Source organism: Cervus canadensis, chromosome 27 (assembly GCF_019320065.1).
Source record: "Cervus canadensis isolate Bull #8, Minnesota chromosome 27, ASM1932006v1, whole genome shotgun sequence".
Classification (NCBI taxonomy): Eukaryota; Metazoa; Chordata; class Mammalia; order Artiodactyla; family Cervidae; genus Cervus; species Cervus canadensis.
This window is the reverse complement of record NC_057412.1, coordinates 51,493,400-51,510,834: the sequence shown is the minus strand read 5'-3', so window position 1 is coordinate 51,510,834 and position 17,435 is coordinate 51,493,400. Positions and strand designations below refer to the sequence as shown.

Here is a 17,435-nt window from a genome sequence, read left to right as displayed (position 1 = left end):
TCCTTGTGACCCCATGAATTGCAGCACGCCAGGCCTCCCTGTCCATCACCAACTCCCAGAGTTTACTCAAACTCATGTCCATCGAGTCGGTGATGCCATCCAACCATCTCATCCTCTGTCGTCCCCTTCTCCTCCTGCCTCCAATCCCTCCTAGCATCAGGGTCTTTTCCAGTGAGTCAACTCTTCGCATCAGGTGGCCAAAGTATTGGAGTTTCAGCTTCAGCATCAGCCCTTCCAATGAACACCCAGGACTTATCTCCTCTAGAATGGACTGGTTGGATCTCCTTGCAGTCCAAGGGACTCTCAAGAGTCTCCTCCAACACCACACTTCAAAAGCATCAATTCTTTGGCGCTCAGCTTTCTTCACAGTCCAACTCTCACATCCATACATGACCACTGGAAAAACCATAGCCTTGACTAGATGGACCTTTGTTGGCAAAGAAATATCTCTGCTTTTTAATATGCTATCTAGGTTGGTCATCACTTTCCTTCCAAGGAGTAAGTGTCTTTTAATTTCATGGCTGCAATCACCATCTGCAGTGATTTTGGAGTCCCAAAAAATAAAGTCTGACACTGCTTCCACTGTTTCCCCATCTATTTGCCATGAAGTGATGGGACCAGATGCCATGATCTTAGTTTTCTGAATGTTGAGCTTTAAGCCAACTTTTTCACTCTCCTCTTTCACTTTCATCAAGAGGCTTTTTAGTTCCGCTTCACTTTCTGCCATAAGTGTGGTGTCATCTGCATATCTGAGGTTATTGATATTTCTCCCGGCAATCTTGATTCCAGCTTGTGCTTCTTCCAGCCCAGCGTTTCTCATGATGTATTCTGCATATAAGTTAAATAAGCAGGGTGACAATATACAGCCTTGACGTACTGCTTTTCCTATTTGGAACCACTCTGTTGCTCCATGTCCAGTTCTAACTGTTGCTTCCTGACCTGCATACAGGTTTCTCAGAAAAAGGTAGGTATTAACAATAGTAGAGGGAAGAGTGGTCCCCACATTCCTCACATATCAGTGTCAGGTAGAATATCTAGAAACCTGAAACTGATATATCCTTCAACTTCCCAGGCATCCCAGAAGCACCACGTTCATCCTTGATCTAACTCTCTCCTCTCATGGATGCACCTTTCTCCTTCTTTTACACCCATCTGAACCCACACATCCTTTGAGGTTCACATTAATATTCTAGTTTCCACAGTGAATAAAAGAGTTTTTTATGGATGCACCTGTAAGAATATGTTTTGGACTCTAGTTTGAACAATATTAACTTAAGAAACTGAAGTTATAGTCTATGAAAATGTCTTTTCATTATAAACTAACCCTGCCAGTGTGAAAGGTTATATTTTAAACTGATCAAAATACTTTCTTTAAGTTATCATCAAAGTGAAAATGCAGTTTAAGCATTCCCATTGAACTCAGGCACTGCTAAGACTGTCCTCCAACTTCTTAGGCACCTCAGAGACCAGTTACTACATCTCTGTAATATGTGATACGTAAACAGAATTACGTTTGGTTAGCAATAAATATCATAATGTCTTTGTTCCTGTGACCAACATACAGGTTTAAGGAAGAGGGTTATGTACAGTATTTCTATCACATCTCCAGCCCCTCCTGACTCCCACTGTCCCACAGGTGAGACAGTCAATGAACACAAGTTTTCAATTATCCATTACAGCCTTCCCCACTCCCTCCCAGCCTCAGATGGAAGATCTTCATCTTGCTGCTCAGCCTCACAGATTTCCTGGGCAAATGCAGGCCTAATAAGGAACTGCCTGTCACCCACAGAGTCGGGCCAAGAAGCAGTCTGGCTGCTTAAATCCTGGTGATGGGCTGAGTGCTCACACCCTCAAAGCTGCAGCTTCCCCCTGACAAGCTCTGCCTTGGGGTCCTTATCCTCCAACCCAAAGCCCTGCCCTTATGAAAAAAACCATGATTATCTTTTGAACTGGACCTCAAATTTTTTTTTTTAAGATTCTCCTTTAGAACTGCTTCCCAGCTGGGGTCTGACCCTGCCCTCTGGGTCTTGACAGGTCACAAATGTCCCTCCCAACAATTGTCTACCACCACCAGTTCTGACCTTGAAATCAACACCTGTCTGGCTCAAGTTCTATCTATCTCACCATGTCCCCCTTGGAGGACTGAAATCATGACCTCTATCCAGTCTGGGTTCCTTCTATTTCTGACTAACTATATCACATGTTGAAATTCCAGCAAACCATGGCCAATTCCCTCACGTCATTTTTTTTTTTAATTGAGGAAACAAGGAATTAGGTGGAACCTGAGAACATAACCATGCTATTTATTAAAAGGGAAAAAATACTCTAATTTCCCAACAATAGGGAGAAAATTAAAAGCCATAGTATGTCATGAGTGTATATTAAACCACTTAAAATCTTATTTTGAGGTATGTTTATAACATAAAAAGTACATTAATATAATGTTCAGTAAATTTTTAAAATCCATACATACAATGAGTGCAGTCTTACATACACACCCACCTATACACATGAATCACACACAGATGTTTAAGCCAGAATCTAAGGAGTCATCACCGGTCTCCCCTATCATTATATCCTCTATCCTCTACCATCCGTCACTTCTTCATTCCCTCCATTTTTTCCATTTTATTTTATCTCATTTTATCCATCAACAATCCTATCAACACTGTCCTTAAAACACTGCCTGAACCTGGTCATCTCCTGCTGTTCCCACTGCTGCCCCGGATCACAGCCCAGGGTCTCCTCTCTGCTCTTCCAGACGCTATGTGCTCATTTTACTGCAATAACAGTGGAGTGAAATAAATCACACTAGCGGTTTCTAGTTCATCTTTCTCAAACTGGTTTGTATTGTCCACATTTTATACCATGTGTTTGGGTTGCCTTGACAATGAGTGAAAAAATTAGTGTAAAATACTAACATAGAATCTGAAGCAATACTTCACTTTTAAGTTGAGTAGATGTTCATTTTTCCTATGCTCTTGTCCAATTTTTGAACCAGACACTAATTCTTCAAAAAAAAAAAAAAAGGTTAAAGAACTTGATCAGACTAACTTAATATGTCAGTTGAAGCCTTCGATGTTTTCTTCCAAATCTTCTAAAAGATTCAGGGGAAAATCATAATTATACAAATCTGGTGGCTCAAACAGTAAAGAATCTATCTGCAATGCAGGAGACCCGGGTTTGATTCCCGGGTTGGGAAGATCCCCTTAGGAGGGATTGGCTACCCATTCCACTCTTCTTGCCTGGAGAAGTCCATGGACAGAGGAACCTGGCAGGCTACAGTCCATGGGGCCACAAAAAAGTCAGACACAACTGAGTGACTAACACTTTCACTTTACTGTGACCATTTCATACTTTATACACCTCAAAGTGCAAAATCAAATGTAACTAATATGTATCCCTAATCACTTCTCTAATATGAATAAATGAACAGAAGATTACCAAAAAGGTCTCCAGATGTTTGCTGAATATAGCTTAGATAATAATATTAGCATGCTCATTTTTTTAATGTAGTTATGAGATTATTTCATTACTTGAGGTGATTCTGCTCATGGTATAGAAAAAATTAAAATCCTAACAGGTAGTGTTAGGTACTTCATTCATTAACTATGTATTAAGTGCCTACCACATCTCAGACACTGGCTTAACAGGCACTGGTATTGCTCACTATTATTCCTGTTCTTTCCTTTCAGAAACACAGCAGTGTTGTTCTTCCTCATCCTTATGACATTAGGTGTGGCTATATCCCTTGCTTTGACCAATGAAATATGAGAGAAAGTGATGTGTCAGTTCCAAGCTGAAACATCAAGAGCTGGCATGATTTACCATTTCCATACCCTTCTTACGTCCAAGTCTGTAAAGGCTTCCTTAGCCTAGCTCCCTCAGTGAGGATAATCGGGAACAGGGCCTTTGCCAACCCAAGATTGTCTTAAGCCACTGAGATTTGAGAGTTGTTTGTTACTATGAAGGTGCTAATCTTCATTAAGTGCCTACTATAAACCAGGCTTTGAGCTAGGCCCTGGAAAGTATGTGGTCAAAGACAGTATTTCCTGCTAATACATAGTTTACAATCCAAAGTGGAAAATATATGTATGAATAAATGCTATACAATGTGACGCATGCCTTAACGGAGGACTGATTGACAGGTTGGTAAAGGCCTGATTGACAGATGGAGGGGGTTAACCCAGTGAGGGGGTAGTCTGGGTAAGTTATGACAGGAAGAGATGATGATGGAGTTAAATCCCACTGAAAGAAAGAGAATCCGATGGGTATTAGCCAATGATAGCATAAAGTTACCTCCACGCCTAAAACTTTGAGGTTTTAAAAATATAAACAAAATCTTAAGCCCATCTGAGGTCAGACTACAGGTACATCCAGCAAACATTCTGTCTCTGACAGAATTAACAACAAAAATTGTGTAGGAAAAAAAGCAAGCTATTTTCTATGTTTATTAACTATGTATTTCTCTCTCATAGTTACCTAAATCTTTTCCCATTTACACCATCATGTAAGATACGTTCTGTGGGGTCCAAGTCTATGCCTATCTTAAGTGTGGTTTAAATCTGACAGCAATCCTCCAACCATTTAGCTTCTTTTAGACAAGGATAGAAAGGGAAATCCGCTAAGTCAGATGTTAGAATAACAAGAGAAAGACTAAAGCCAGTTAGTGGGCAAGGCTCTGGTTGTAAGGTAATGCATACAAAATAGGAAACAGAATTAAGTGCAAGACAGGAATCCAGAAAGCAAGCCAGAGCAGAGGCCGCCCAATGGAAGTAAGAAACCAAGCCCTGAGCCCAGAGCTCTGCATTTTCAATATTTACTCCAACAGTACAGAATTGAAGGTTTAACACCTCATGTCAAAATGGATACATAAAACTTTTTTGACTGAGCAGTATATGACATTAATGTCATCTTAGATGATAAAATATGTTAATGTATTTCAACCTGTTTGCAGTTGCAAATGCTGCTCAATCACCCAGATGAAACATTACCAAACTCTGTTTCCTCTTCCTTTGAGCCAACAAAACTAGAGAGTATCAAACTACTTTAGGGTATTCTTACTACCCTACAAGGTGGCAACACTTGGCCCTCCCTCATCCTTACATGGACTTTTTTTAATCAAAAAATGTGATTACTGGGAATTCCCTGGCGGTCCAGTGGCTAGGACTTCATGCTTTCACTGCAGGGGGCACGGATTTGATTCCTGGTCAGGGAACTAAGATCCTACATGCTGCACAACACAGCCAATTCAGCCAAAAAGGGAAAAAAAAAAGAAACATAATTATTGATGCAGTTTATCTGGCCAAACAAAATCCCAAAATATTCTACAGTAGTGCTGCCTGAAAGATTAGGCAGTCTACAGATTACAGTCTGTAGGGAAGAGACAAGCAGGCCATTTGCAAATAACATGTCACATCCGAGAAACAGTCATGCAACATTTCTCCACCATACATATTGCAGAAGAAAGTTACAGATGATTTGGATCGAGGCACATTCCAGAGGATATTTTAAGATATTCATGCTTCATACTCTAGTTTTTCATTTCAGCCTTATTGGGTTTGTTAAGGATGTGTAAGAAGTTGTGGATTTAAATATTTGTCATCAAGTATAAACATGTAATTCACTCAAGTTACTGAAGCTGAGTGTACCGGCCACAGCTGAATACATATGTATGGATCCTTGTGTCAGTTTGAGATCTTCAAGACTTAATTCCACAAATCGATTCAACTAAAAAGGCGGAGAACCACACAGGTGCCTCTCTGACCCTAGGGGTGACGTGACAATAGCGGCTCGCGACACCCCTCTCCTTCCTACTTCCAGGGCATCCTTTTCATCGCGGGTGAGACCATAAGAGTGGAAGCCTAGAGACGGGAAGAGCACAGGGAAGCACACACCAGGAAGCAGTAGCGTATCTTCAGTGAGAGGCAAGCAGAGGCAGGAGGGCAGAGGACATACATGGGGGGTCTAACTCCCCAGGAGAGAGGGAGACAGCCACGTGATGCACCTGCAACGATGCATCAGGGACTGCAGCTGAGGTCAGGGGGAGAAAGCGGAGGAAGAACCCGAACAGTGGGCGGTGGAAGGGGGTTATCAAAGTGACAGGCAAGTGAAGCACGGCGGGAAGGAAGTCTGTGTTAACACGTGCGGAAGAGGAGGCGAGGAAGATGCCAAGGGTTCCAGACTGGACTCCTGATCTCACTGCTGTTTCGTTTTGCTTTCCTGTACATTTTATGTAAACAAAAAAGAAGTCTCGGGGAAATTATAAAATCACTGCATTATGTTACTGTGGAAGCAAAACAGCCCCTAGGGCCCGAAGGGCTCCGTACACTTTATGCACCTGAACAGAGAGCGGGGCAGGGCGCCAGCCGGGGCCCACCCGAGAGAAAAGACAGCAGGCGGCGTGCAAACGGGAAAGAGGGTAGTGTGCGTGGAAACGTCTGGGCTTACTTTCAACCCATAAATTTAATCCCTCCAGAGCTCTTGTTATTTTTATCACCTGAAATGTATATCATCTTATTGTCAATTAGAGAATGCCAGCAGTCATTTAGAGATCTTTGGAAGGTAGCATAGCAAGTCACAGTACAGTTTTCCCTTGAGAAGTAAATTATTGGAAAAACTAATCTCAAGGATGATGTTTGCAAGTTTCTTGGTAGATTCTTTTTTCTTTGGCACAAGGCTGGTGTACGTTTCAGAATATAATTTTCCAGCTCTATTTGTACCAAATAACATCACAGTGAGGTTAATCTTAACCAAACGGCAAGTCACCAGTGGTGAGCTTCAGAGCACTGTGATGACCAGAGCTGTAGGGACCCGGGTTTCAAGACAATGAAAACACACCCAGGGAGCAAAGTTTTAAAAAACAAACAAATTAAAATGAAGCATCTGTTGTGCTGTGTGTACTGTTTTAGAGGACAGAGATTAAAGTCTGGCCTGTATATATAAATTCAGTTTCCAGGTAATTTACACCAAGAGTTTGGAGAATCCTTAAAACATCCAACATGTTACTTGTCCTTTTATATTGCCATGCACAAACACTTCTCAGGATCATCCAACAGAGCAGGAATTAATCAAAAGGGGACTGCTAGAGCAAGTCACAGAAAAGCGGAAACCTTTTCATATCGCTGGGGAAAGGATGTAGATTGGCGTGGCATGTTGGCATGCTCACTCAGTCGTGTCCGACTCTTTGCGACCCCATGGACTGTACCCTGCCAGGCTCCTCTGTTCATGGAATTCTCCAGGCCAGAATACTGAAGTAGGTGGCCATTCCCTTCTCCAGGGGATCTTCCTGACCCAGGGAGAGAACATGCCTCTTCTGCATTGGCAGGTGGATTCTTTTTTTTTTTTCAGACGGATTCTTTATCACTGAGCCACTGGGTACAGAAGCGGATTCAGAACAAGAATCTTAAAACTCAGGAGGGCTGAGGTTAGAATTTCCACTTTATGAAAAAGTTTGAGTTTCTATCGTGTCCTACAGGGGCCTTAGAGCTGAGGAACTGGCTCTGGGAGCACATTTTGTCACAGTGGTTGATGCCTGGTGTTTAAGCTCTCCCAGTGCTCTGGTGGTCCACAGGCCAGCCTCTTTCAGCACTGATGTTTACGGTATGGCAGTGTTTTAAAGCACGCACTGATGACATGTAATTGAATTCAGACACCGGCTTAGAGCAGTCTGTCAGAAGCAGTGCCATTGTCTGTGTGTGGGGTGGGGGGGTAGAAATGGGGGGGCAGATTCTGTGGTGACAACAGGGCCTGAGGGAGGAAGCTTTAGAGGACTGAATAGGAAAAACGAAGAAATCTATTTCAGCCCCAAACTCCAAGCTTAAGAATGGAGAACAATGGACACAAAACCTTCCTTTTTTTCCACTAATCTCAACATGAAAACGTGATGGGGGGAGAGTAATTAGAAGCTTCAGGAACACACACTTCCTTGTCTAGCAATATTCTCATTTCAGAAACCTCAAAGCAGCCTGGTTCCCCCACCCTCTGTTATCCAAACACCATCCTCAGTTAAACCCCCAGTCCTCTCAACTCTGCTTTTACAAACATACCCTCCTTTTTCACAAGTATTTCCTCTCATCACTAAATCCTCCACCTCCAGCATCTCTGCACACAAACCACACCTCTTCACACAACCCCACACCCACTGGCAAACACCTCCCCCTCCAGCATATAGTCCCTGATGCTCTCTTCTTCAAAGAACCCCTCCCATCCAGCATCCCAAACCTTGAGCCTCCCCACTGTCTCAACACCCACCCGCGCAGAACTTCATCTCCCACTCACACCACCCAGCTTCCTAAACTCTGTTCCTGTAAACTCTCCCACCACACCCAGGATTTTACATCTCAGTGCAGGGAAGAAAAAATTTAAAAAAATAAAACCAAACCAAAAGCCTGTGAGTAGACGTAGTGCCCTTACTGGTTCTTTGCAAACAAACAGAGCAGCAAATAGACTGTCATTCCCCGTTCCTTACACCATGTTCTTTATCATTTAAAGATCTGCCTCTCTGAACCAATAATTACTATCTACTAGATACATGTAGATAGGCTGATTATCTCCAAGGAGGGGATTTTTATCTCTCAAAAAATCCAGAAAAGCGGTATCACAGGAATAAGTGTATTTTAATGACAGCATAAGGAGGGTGTTTGGTCCCTGCAGACCGAGCCTGTTACAACAGTAAATCTCATGCATGCAGACACATACACACTCACAGACACAGAGATAGACACGCACGGCCCACATGCCTACAGCAATCTAGAAGGCACAAAGGCTGTGTGACGGCCAGAGGCGGCTCTTCGGAACCCAGGCAAGTGGAGGCATCCGCAGAATTTGCCAGGTATCGGCGATGCACAGCAGGCTGGGGAGAAAGGAAGGGCCACCGGAATGCCAATAGCATCTCAGGACACTGATCTCACAGTTTCTTTCTGGATTTCCCTGTTTTCCCTTTTGAATTTTAATATTATGTTTTGAAAAACATCTAAAAGAAGAGGTAAGGGAGACCATTAAGGAAAGAACAAAAGTATCAGATGATGCCACAGGGAGGAAGGAAGCGCAGAAAGGAGTGGAGAGTGATGAGGGGATAGGGGGAGGTAATGAGAGATGGAAGCAGCGATGACGAAAAGTAAAACAAACAAAAAACTTTCAGCTTCTTCCTATCACAATAAAGCAGTCTAACCCCATGACGGCTTTCCAGGTGGCTCAGTGGTAAAGAATCCGCCTGCCAATGCAGGAAATGAAAGAGACATGAGTTCAATCCCTGAGTCGGGAAGATCCCCTGCAGTGTAAAATGGCACCCCACTCCAGTACTCTTGCCTGGGAAATCCCATGGAGAGGAGCCTGGCAGGCTGCAGTCCATGGGCTGCGAAGAGTCGGACACATCTGAGTGACCGAGGACAAGCTGGGGCTCGAACCCCATGCAACTGTTTCTGTCATTCCTGGCCCACTGAAGCCTGAGCGCTGTGAAAACAGGACCTCTAGATGGCATCCAATGGTCCCTAATGGTAACCACAATCAATAGCAATAACCATATTCAAATGAAGATCTGTATCCCCTGTTCTCAGAAGTGACTTTTTACAAAGTCTAGATTGTTTTATATTAGGAATCATCAAGAATCTTTGAGGACTCAGTAAAGAAAGTAAAACATCAATTATAGAGATTTTAAACAATTTTGTGCTAGTCCCTTGAATAAAACTTGTCTGTATGAACTTGAAAATATTCCTTAACTATTCAAGAAATTTGGTGCCATATTTCCTACAATAACTCTTCAGCCAGTGAGGCAGGCAGGGGAGGAAGGACAGAAAACAAGAACAACCTCAAAAATCAACTGGGTCATACAAATTCCCTTCCCACCTGCAAAATTCCTGACTTTTACCTAAATATGCCAGATGTGACTTTTACCAGTTGGACTCACATTTGCCTTCATATCATTATTAAAGCAGTTTTGGGCTTCCCTGGTGGCTCAGATGGTAAAGAACCTGCCTGCAATGCAGGAGGCCCAGGTTCGAACCCTGGGTTGGGAAGATCCCGTGGAGGAGGGCAGAGCAACCCACTCTAGTATTCTTGCCTGGAGAAGCCCATGGACAGAGGAGCCTGGCGGGCTACAGTCCACCGGGTCACAAAGAGTCAGGCATGACTGAGTGACTAACACTTTCACTTTCAAAGCAGTTTTAGCAATGTCTGAAAAAGACACAGTATTAATGTAATGAGTATATATATGAATATATATATCTTAAAAATTAAGTTTAACACAGTGCTATGGTAGGAAAGTTCTCAAATTAAAAGCATGCTGTCTCCAATTATAGAAAATAGAACAGAGGAATATGAAACACACCATAGAGATGTTATCACTTAAATCTAAAACATGGGAAGTCTACAGAAAAATAACCAATGTCTTCAAGCAGCAAATGGCAAGAAAAGAAAAATAAGAGAGGGAACTGTTCTAGATTAACAGACCCAGGAGACATGTTATTAAGTTGCCAAGTTGTATCTAATTCTTTTGCAACCCCATGGACTGCAGCCTGCCAGGCTCCTCTGTTGGGGTGGGGGGGGGGATTTCCCAAGGAAGAATATTGGAGTGGGCTGCCATTTCCTTCTCCAAAGGGACTCTTCCCAACCCAGGGATCAAACCTGCATCCGTGAATGGCAGGTGGGTTTTTTACCGCTGAGCCACCAGGGAAGCCCGGGAGACAAACCAATTAACAATTAAATGCAACGCGCAGGCTGTGTTTGGGTCCTGTTCTGAAAATTCCAACTATTAAACAAAATTTTATGTGACAATCAGAGAATCTGAACACTGGAAAAAAAATATTTTAATTACTGGCTTTTTTTTTTTTAGGTGTAATAATGATGTTGGGCTTTTTAAAAATCCTAAACTCTTAGATTTACATTTTTATGAATAAAATACTACAGTATTTCAAATTCAGTTGATAACAATCTATGTTTTGGGGACATAAGGTCTACAGATGAAACAAGAATATTGTATGTACATAACTGTTGAAACTGAATGATGGGTACTTGGGATTTCACTGTATTATTCTTCTAATTTTTATGTACATTTACAATTTTCCATAACAAAATATTTAAAAAGTAAAAGATGCGTGCATTCTAAAAATCAAATATGAATAAAAATATCTGAATATATACTGACTTAAAAATTACAGTGGCTGACTTTACAAAGAGAGATGTGTCTACACCAGTGGCTCCTGGCTGATTTTTTAAAAAGCACGAAATATTAATCCTCTATCATGTTGAATTAAGCTCCTAAAAGCTGATTTTTAAAAAGTAACTTGAAGAAATTGAAAAGGAAATGCACTGTCCAGATTACAAGTATTAGATCACTATATTTAGGATATTTGCAAGATAATGAATGGTAGGTAGTGGTATCTAAATTTCATTACTATGTGTATTCAAATAAAATCTATCTCTTCAGAAAGTTAAAATATAAACACAAAAACTGCCATACCTGTGATATCTTGAAGACTTTTAGCCTCAAAAACATTAAAACAAACACACATACACTTTATAAATTTTTAAATTATGTGATGGCTTCTCTGAAAGTGGGAGAGTTCTTTGGGTAGGAAATTAAAAACCCATATTTTCAGGGTTCTTTATAGAATCCTAAGATAGCGTCAGTTGAAGAAAAAGGTTTCTAAAATTTTCCCAAATAAAGTAAATATTTCCAGATGTTTTTTACTCCTGATCATCAGCATAATTCATCCCCGGGTTTAGGCAATTCTGATTGTAGCCTCTGAAGAATCCTCCCACAGTGAAGGCAAAGCCAAGAAGCAGAGTCACAGAATAACTAAGTCGGAGGTCTTGAATGTCTGGGCTTCCCAGGTGGCAAAGTGGTAAAGAATCCGTCAGCAATGCAGGAGTTGCAGAAGATGGGTGTGTGATCCCTGGGTTGGGAAGATCCCCTGGAGGAGGGTATGAGAACCCACTCCAATATTCTTGCCTGGAGAATCCCACGGACAGAGGAATCTGGCGGGTTACTGTCCATGGGGCTGTAGAGTTGGACACAACTGAGAATGTACTTCCTTGAATGTCAGTGTCCAGACATTCTGCACGTCTTACTTGCTGAGGAAAAGCGGCACTCGAGGAAAAAGCATTATTTAAAGCCACTTTTATCCAGGAAAAATATTGACCTTGGGATCACATGGAGATAAAGATGTTCTCTCTTGACCCTGTCTGGGCTGGAATTGGAAGCTGAGAGTCTGTGGGATCAAACTCTGACCTCTACACCATCCTGTCCCCAGTCCACACTACCAATCAAAATAAATTTTTTTAAAAGTCAGCATCTGTTTTTTCAAAGCAACATTCACCAAACCCAAATGCCCTAGATTCCTCATTCCCTTACCCAATATTTATGACCTGGAAATAGTCAGGAAATCCTACGGACAAAGAAGCCAGGTGGACTACAGTCTGTGGGGCTGCAAGAGTCAGACACAACTTAGTGACCAAACCACCACCAAGTAGGCTCAGGGGAGATGGAAGAAACACAAGCTGACCACATCACCCACAGTCATAATGTTTTCCCCTCTACCTAAAAAACCTGAGTGGTTAGGTTTTAAAAATACTATCAAGTAAGCAAAACAATAATGAAATCATCTTTTCATTACTGAACTGTGGAGTATGCAAAGTGGTTGGTACGGACACTGAATTTCCCCTTCCTACTTCCTACTTTTTAACCATTTATTTCCATGGAAGGAAAAGGGAAAAAGCACTTGACTAGCAAAGGTCAATCAACAACTGACTACACTAAATTTAATCAAAGCTGTTTTTTACATCTGCCCAAAAGACCTAATCAAGGAAACGGTTACATTAGGATGTCTTTTTATTGTAGTAGCCAATCTAGAGCAAAGAATACTGGATGGGCTGCCAGAAACACCAATCAGGAGACTCATCCCTAGTCCCGGTTCTGCCAAAATAACCGACAGAAGAAAGAGCCAGAGCAGGTCACTTGGCTTGTCTTCACCTTGTTTTAGCAGAGGTTTCCCCATATTTAAAATGGTGAGGGTGAACGAGATGTTTTTCTGTTCCAACTTTCTAGGCTCCCACAGGCACAGGTTAAATAACACAGGAGTGCCATTTATACAATGCAGGAAATGGAAATGACCACAGAACACAAACACGCTTCAGTGATAAGGTGGCAGCTACCTAATTGGGGAAAGACTGTACTGGCGCTGTTGCCCATGACCTTCCAAGGGCATGGTAAATTATTTCAGCATAACATAGTGCGAAAAAAAAGCCTGGTCAGAGCTATGTTAGTGTAATATGATATGGGTATTTGATTCAGCATGATGTATAAGAAATACTTTGTCTACATTCCCATGGTTTGCAATTTCCTTACTAAATCTTAAGCTGTTTTTTGAAAACCTACTTCTGCAATGACGTAAGCAGTGTGGCAGCCAGACCTCACGTCCCAAGCCCTCTCTGAACATCACTTGGCTACAAAGCACAACTCAGGCTATATCTGAACTGGGCAAAAGAATGCAGAAGTTGGCTTTCCTTTGCTTTTACTTGCCTTTGTTTAAGCAATTTAGTGACCAAGAAACAAATCTGGGAGAAATCTTTTAACTTTTAGCTTTTCTCCCACTCCATATGATAATTCCACAAGCATATCGCCATCTGGATTGATCATATGCTGCTTGCAAACACAACACTCTAGGATGATCAACATTGATTTCAATTGAATTCTAGATTTGGCAGCAAACCTTAGAAAAAGCTGACCCCACTTGAAGTAACAAGATTAAATATTGGAATGAACTAACTTTTCCTTCCTCTTAATTTGCAAAGTAAGGAAAAACAGATATTCTAATAAATCAACCCACTGACTAAGCAAAACAATTATCTTTTGTTAAAAAAAAAAAAACCTCTTAGCAAGTCTCCCCATAACTTAGCCTGGTGCTCCATGTCTTATTTACCTGTTTCTTTGTATGGAAGCTTCTCCAGTCCCTAGCCTTTCCACTGAATCTCAGCAAAATGATTATTATACTTGGGTTTCTCCTGTGGACCATTAGTTGCTATAGATAACAACCTTGCCTTTAAAGCAGATACAGCACAGAGCTTCTCATCAACATCTAAGAAACATCCCTACATATCATGAAAACAACTGTGCAAATTAACTTGCAGAAGAATTCGAGTTTCTGGGTGGCAGAGACAAGTTCTGCCTTACTTATTTCAAAGTTCTGCCTTACTTATTTTAAATATTTATTTTGAAGGGGTGTGAAAACCTCAGTTACACTTTTTGATTTTACTCACTTTCAAAAGACAAGAAGTCATATTAATCAAATGCCAATAAATATTTCCAGTTGAAATTATAAACAAACAAAAACACACACTCATCTTCTGTCCCATCACCTGAAAAATAAGTAACAAGAATGACTAGATGAAAAGTGATAATGAGAAGGGTGCTATGCCCCTTTACTGCAACACCTGCACAGAGCAGACCTCTTAACAAAGTCATCACTTCTGAATCGTTTCTAAATATACTGCCATGTACTTGGCCTTGAGGGACACCCATTGGCTACTTGTTCAAATGATAAGAACTTACCACAGTGAGGTTCAGAGCTCTTCCAGGAAAGGCAACTAAAGAATTCTCCTATATTGCCAGAACCTCCCAGATTTGAGGAGTGTAACTACCCTGGCATGACCACTCAGCACACAGAACTAAAACCTGTAATTACAGGCCTAATGGGTAATCATAGCCATGTAAATGCGAGAGCTGCCATATGTGCCCAGCTTTTCTGATCACCAAAAGCTCACTGAGATAACTCCTATCTGTAAGCAGAACCATTTGCAAAGACCATGCCTTTGAAACTGTCCCAGGAAGTGAGCAAAAACTCTATGTTGCTATCAATTTTTTCCCCATAAAGTAAACAGAAGGAATAGCAGAGACCAGGAGTGTAAGAAAGGAACAATGAAAGAGGAGGTCTGGTGTGTAGGTTCTAGCAAACCAAGTGAGTGAATTCAAATAAGAGGATTTCTGAGATTCCTTTTACCCTCATTATTATTTTGCCCTATTCCCAGAGAAGTCCATGCTTGAACTGTCTTCAGATTCCTAACCTAAGTTCTACATAAACATCACATTTATCTTAGGTATCCACTCATCAGCTTGTAAGATTCCCCCACAACTGCATGCTCGTTTCCTAAAACATCAGGTATCATTTTTAACACTGTATTCAGGAAGCCTCTCTCATTATCCCTTCTGTTCAAAACAAGCCTATCCATTCAGGCCCTCTACTCTTAACCCAGAAGGCAGAGAGAGAAAAAAAAATCTCAAATGTTCTGCTTTGTACCTGGATTCAAAAGCAACATCTGCTATGAGTTGTGGAACCATCTGTTGCCCACTTGGCCATGGGGAGGACGTTGCGGGCCACAGACATGGAGTGTCACAGGGTGCACAACAGAATCATGCCCATCTTGGGGCTGACACCCCCAAGCATATGCTCCACAGTCCCCAAGGCTAACACTACCCTTCCCCCATCAAACAGCGTATTTCCTCATAGAGAATGGTACTTCTAAATTCTCACAAAGGGTTGTCAGCTTTTTAAAAACTTTCATTTGTCTGAATATCAGTTTCTAAACTCTCTAATCCTGGGTTGCACCTAAAACTAACATCTGTCACTAACACATTTGAGACTTTATCAGTCACTATTTTGGGGCATCTCAGTTTTTGTGTCTATAAAACAAAGAAGTTGAGTCCAGTGACCGCTGAGTCTCCCTGACACTGTAACACTTCCAAATTCTGCAATTTTAAGTCAGCTCAAACTCACTGAACACAAGTTCCTTCACATCTATGGTATATTAAGTAAGACTCCTAATGCCAAGGTCAAAAGAATCTACTGCAGACAAAAAGGTCTCTCTGGGTTGAGCAAGAACACAGTTTCTTGAAGACCCAAATTAGATTAAGATCCTTAACCTTGTTAACATATGCCCTCAAGGTACTAGCCTAATGAAGAGTTTGGGGCTCAATAATTTATTGTTTTGTGTGTCCTGGGCGTTACAGGATATTACCCAGCATCTGAGGCCTCTACCCACTAGAGGCCAGTCAAAGTTGGCCATTGGGGCTGCCCCTGCCCCCAGCTGAGACAACCAAAAATGTCCCCAGTCATCGGTCAATAACCCCTGGGGAGCAAACACCACTCGACTCCACCGCCTCCATTTAGAACCGCTGCTGCTGCATAAACCGGGCTTTATAGTAAAGCACATCATTTGAAAGTTGTTTGTGTTTCAAATAGATGACATTTACATAGTTAATACATGCATCAAGGCCTAACAGAAAGTCAGATTTATAAAGCACATGTATTCCGCTTGGAAGATGTACAAAACCACTGTCTTTCCAAGTTATTCATAGAACCAACCACCTTCCTGCTAAGGGTTGAGAATTAGCATGCAAAGTCATAACCACAACTGCTCTTTAAAAGTGTTTAAAAGCATTCATGTTTTTCACAGTAACTCTTCTAGTGCACTCCAGAATCAACCCTTGCATACAGCACAGACCTCAAAATAGGGTTTGGAGGAAACAGCAAAATCGAGTGGTGGGTTTAATCACTTCAGCTTTTTCTTCCCTTTCTTGTGCAAAAGCCAGTAAATAAAATATTTCTGAAGAGGTTGTTAAAGAGTCCCAGCTTTGGTACAGGGTTCTTTAAGAAAGGAGGTAAGGTAGCCAGCTCTCAGATGAATTTCCCAAGTGTCTTCTCCCTCACTTCAAATGGGGATCCAAGAGGTCACCCCTTAAATCCAGTCCTCAGCCCAAAAGGACAGCAGCTGGCAGCAGCATGAAACAGATGAAGGCCGCAAACTGACTGAAATGATGACTACCAGCCAAACATCTCATTTTTCCATTTGTGAAAGAGGCTGGGATTTGCAAACTCTGGGTCTCAGGAGGTGAAGGCTACACTGCTCAACCAAGCAAAACCTCTACTCCCCCTCACTTTTAAAGGAAATCCCAGTTATAAACTTTCAGGGACTTTACAGAGTTTCTCAAGGACATATGTTTAAATTTCCACACTATATATGTAAGACAAAAACAATCTTTAAAAAATCTTTTAATAACCTAAGTCAAGGAAATGAAAAGGGAATCATGAATAGACACAACTGTTACTTTTCAGAGAACCTTAGCTCTTTATTCAAACAAATATTTACACAATTGAGGGCAATGGTACCAGGGATATAGCCATTCTGTTAAAACAGTGGGCAACTCTAAAGATTTATTTATCCCAAATCAGACTACTCTGTTGCTATCCTACCAGGAATGAAGAATTCAAGTGCTCCCGGGGCAAAAGTTTAACTAACCCTCTGAAATTGTGAACTTCATTTAGACCTCTTCCAGCTGAATTTAGATGTTAGAATCTTGGAGACAAATCTCAAGGACTTGTTAAGCCAAACTACGAAGCTTAAAGTTACAAGTCCAATACTTGAAAATTAATATCTGTAAT

At 41.5% G+C, this 17,435-nt stretch overlaps 1 protein-coding gene across 13 annotated transcripts in view; it reads right to left on the bottom strand.

The window, feature by feature from the left end:
- The window catches only part of PHLDB2 (pleckstrin homology like domain family B member 2), a 239,121-nt gene that overhangs the window by 92,863 nt on the left and 128,823 nt on the right, over positions 1 to 17,435 (bottom strand). The window lies entirely within an intron of this gene.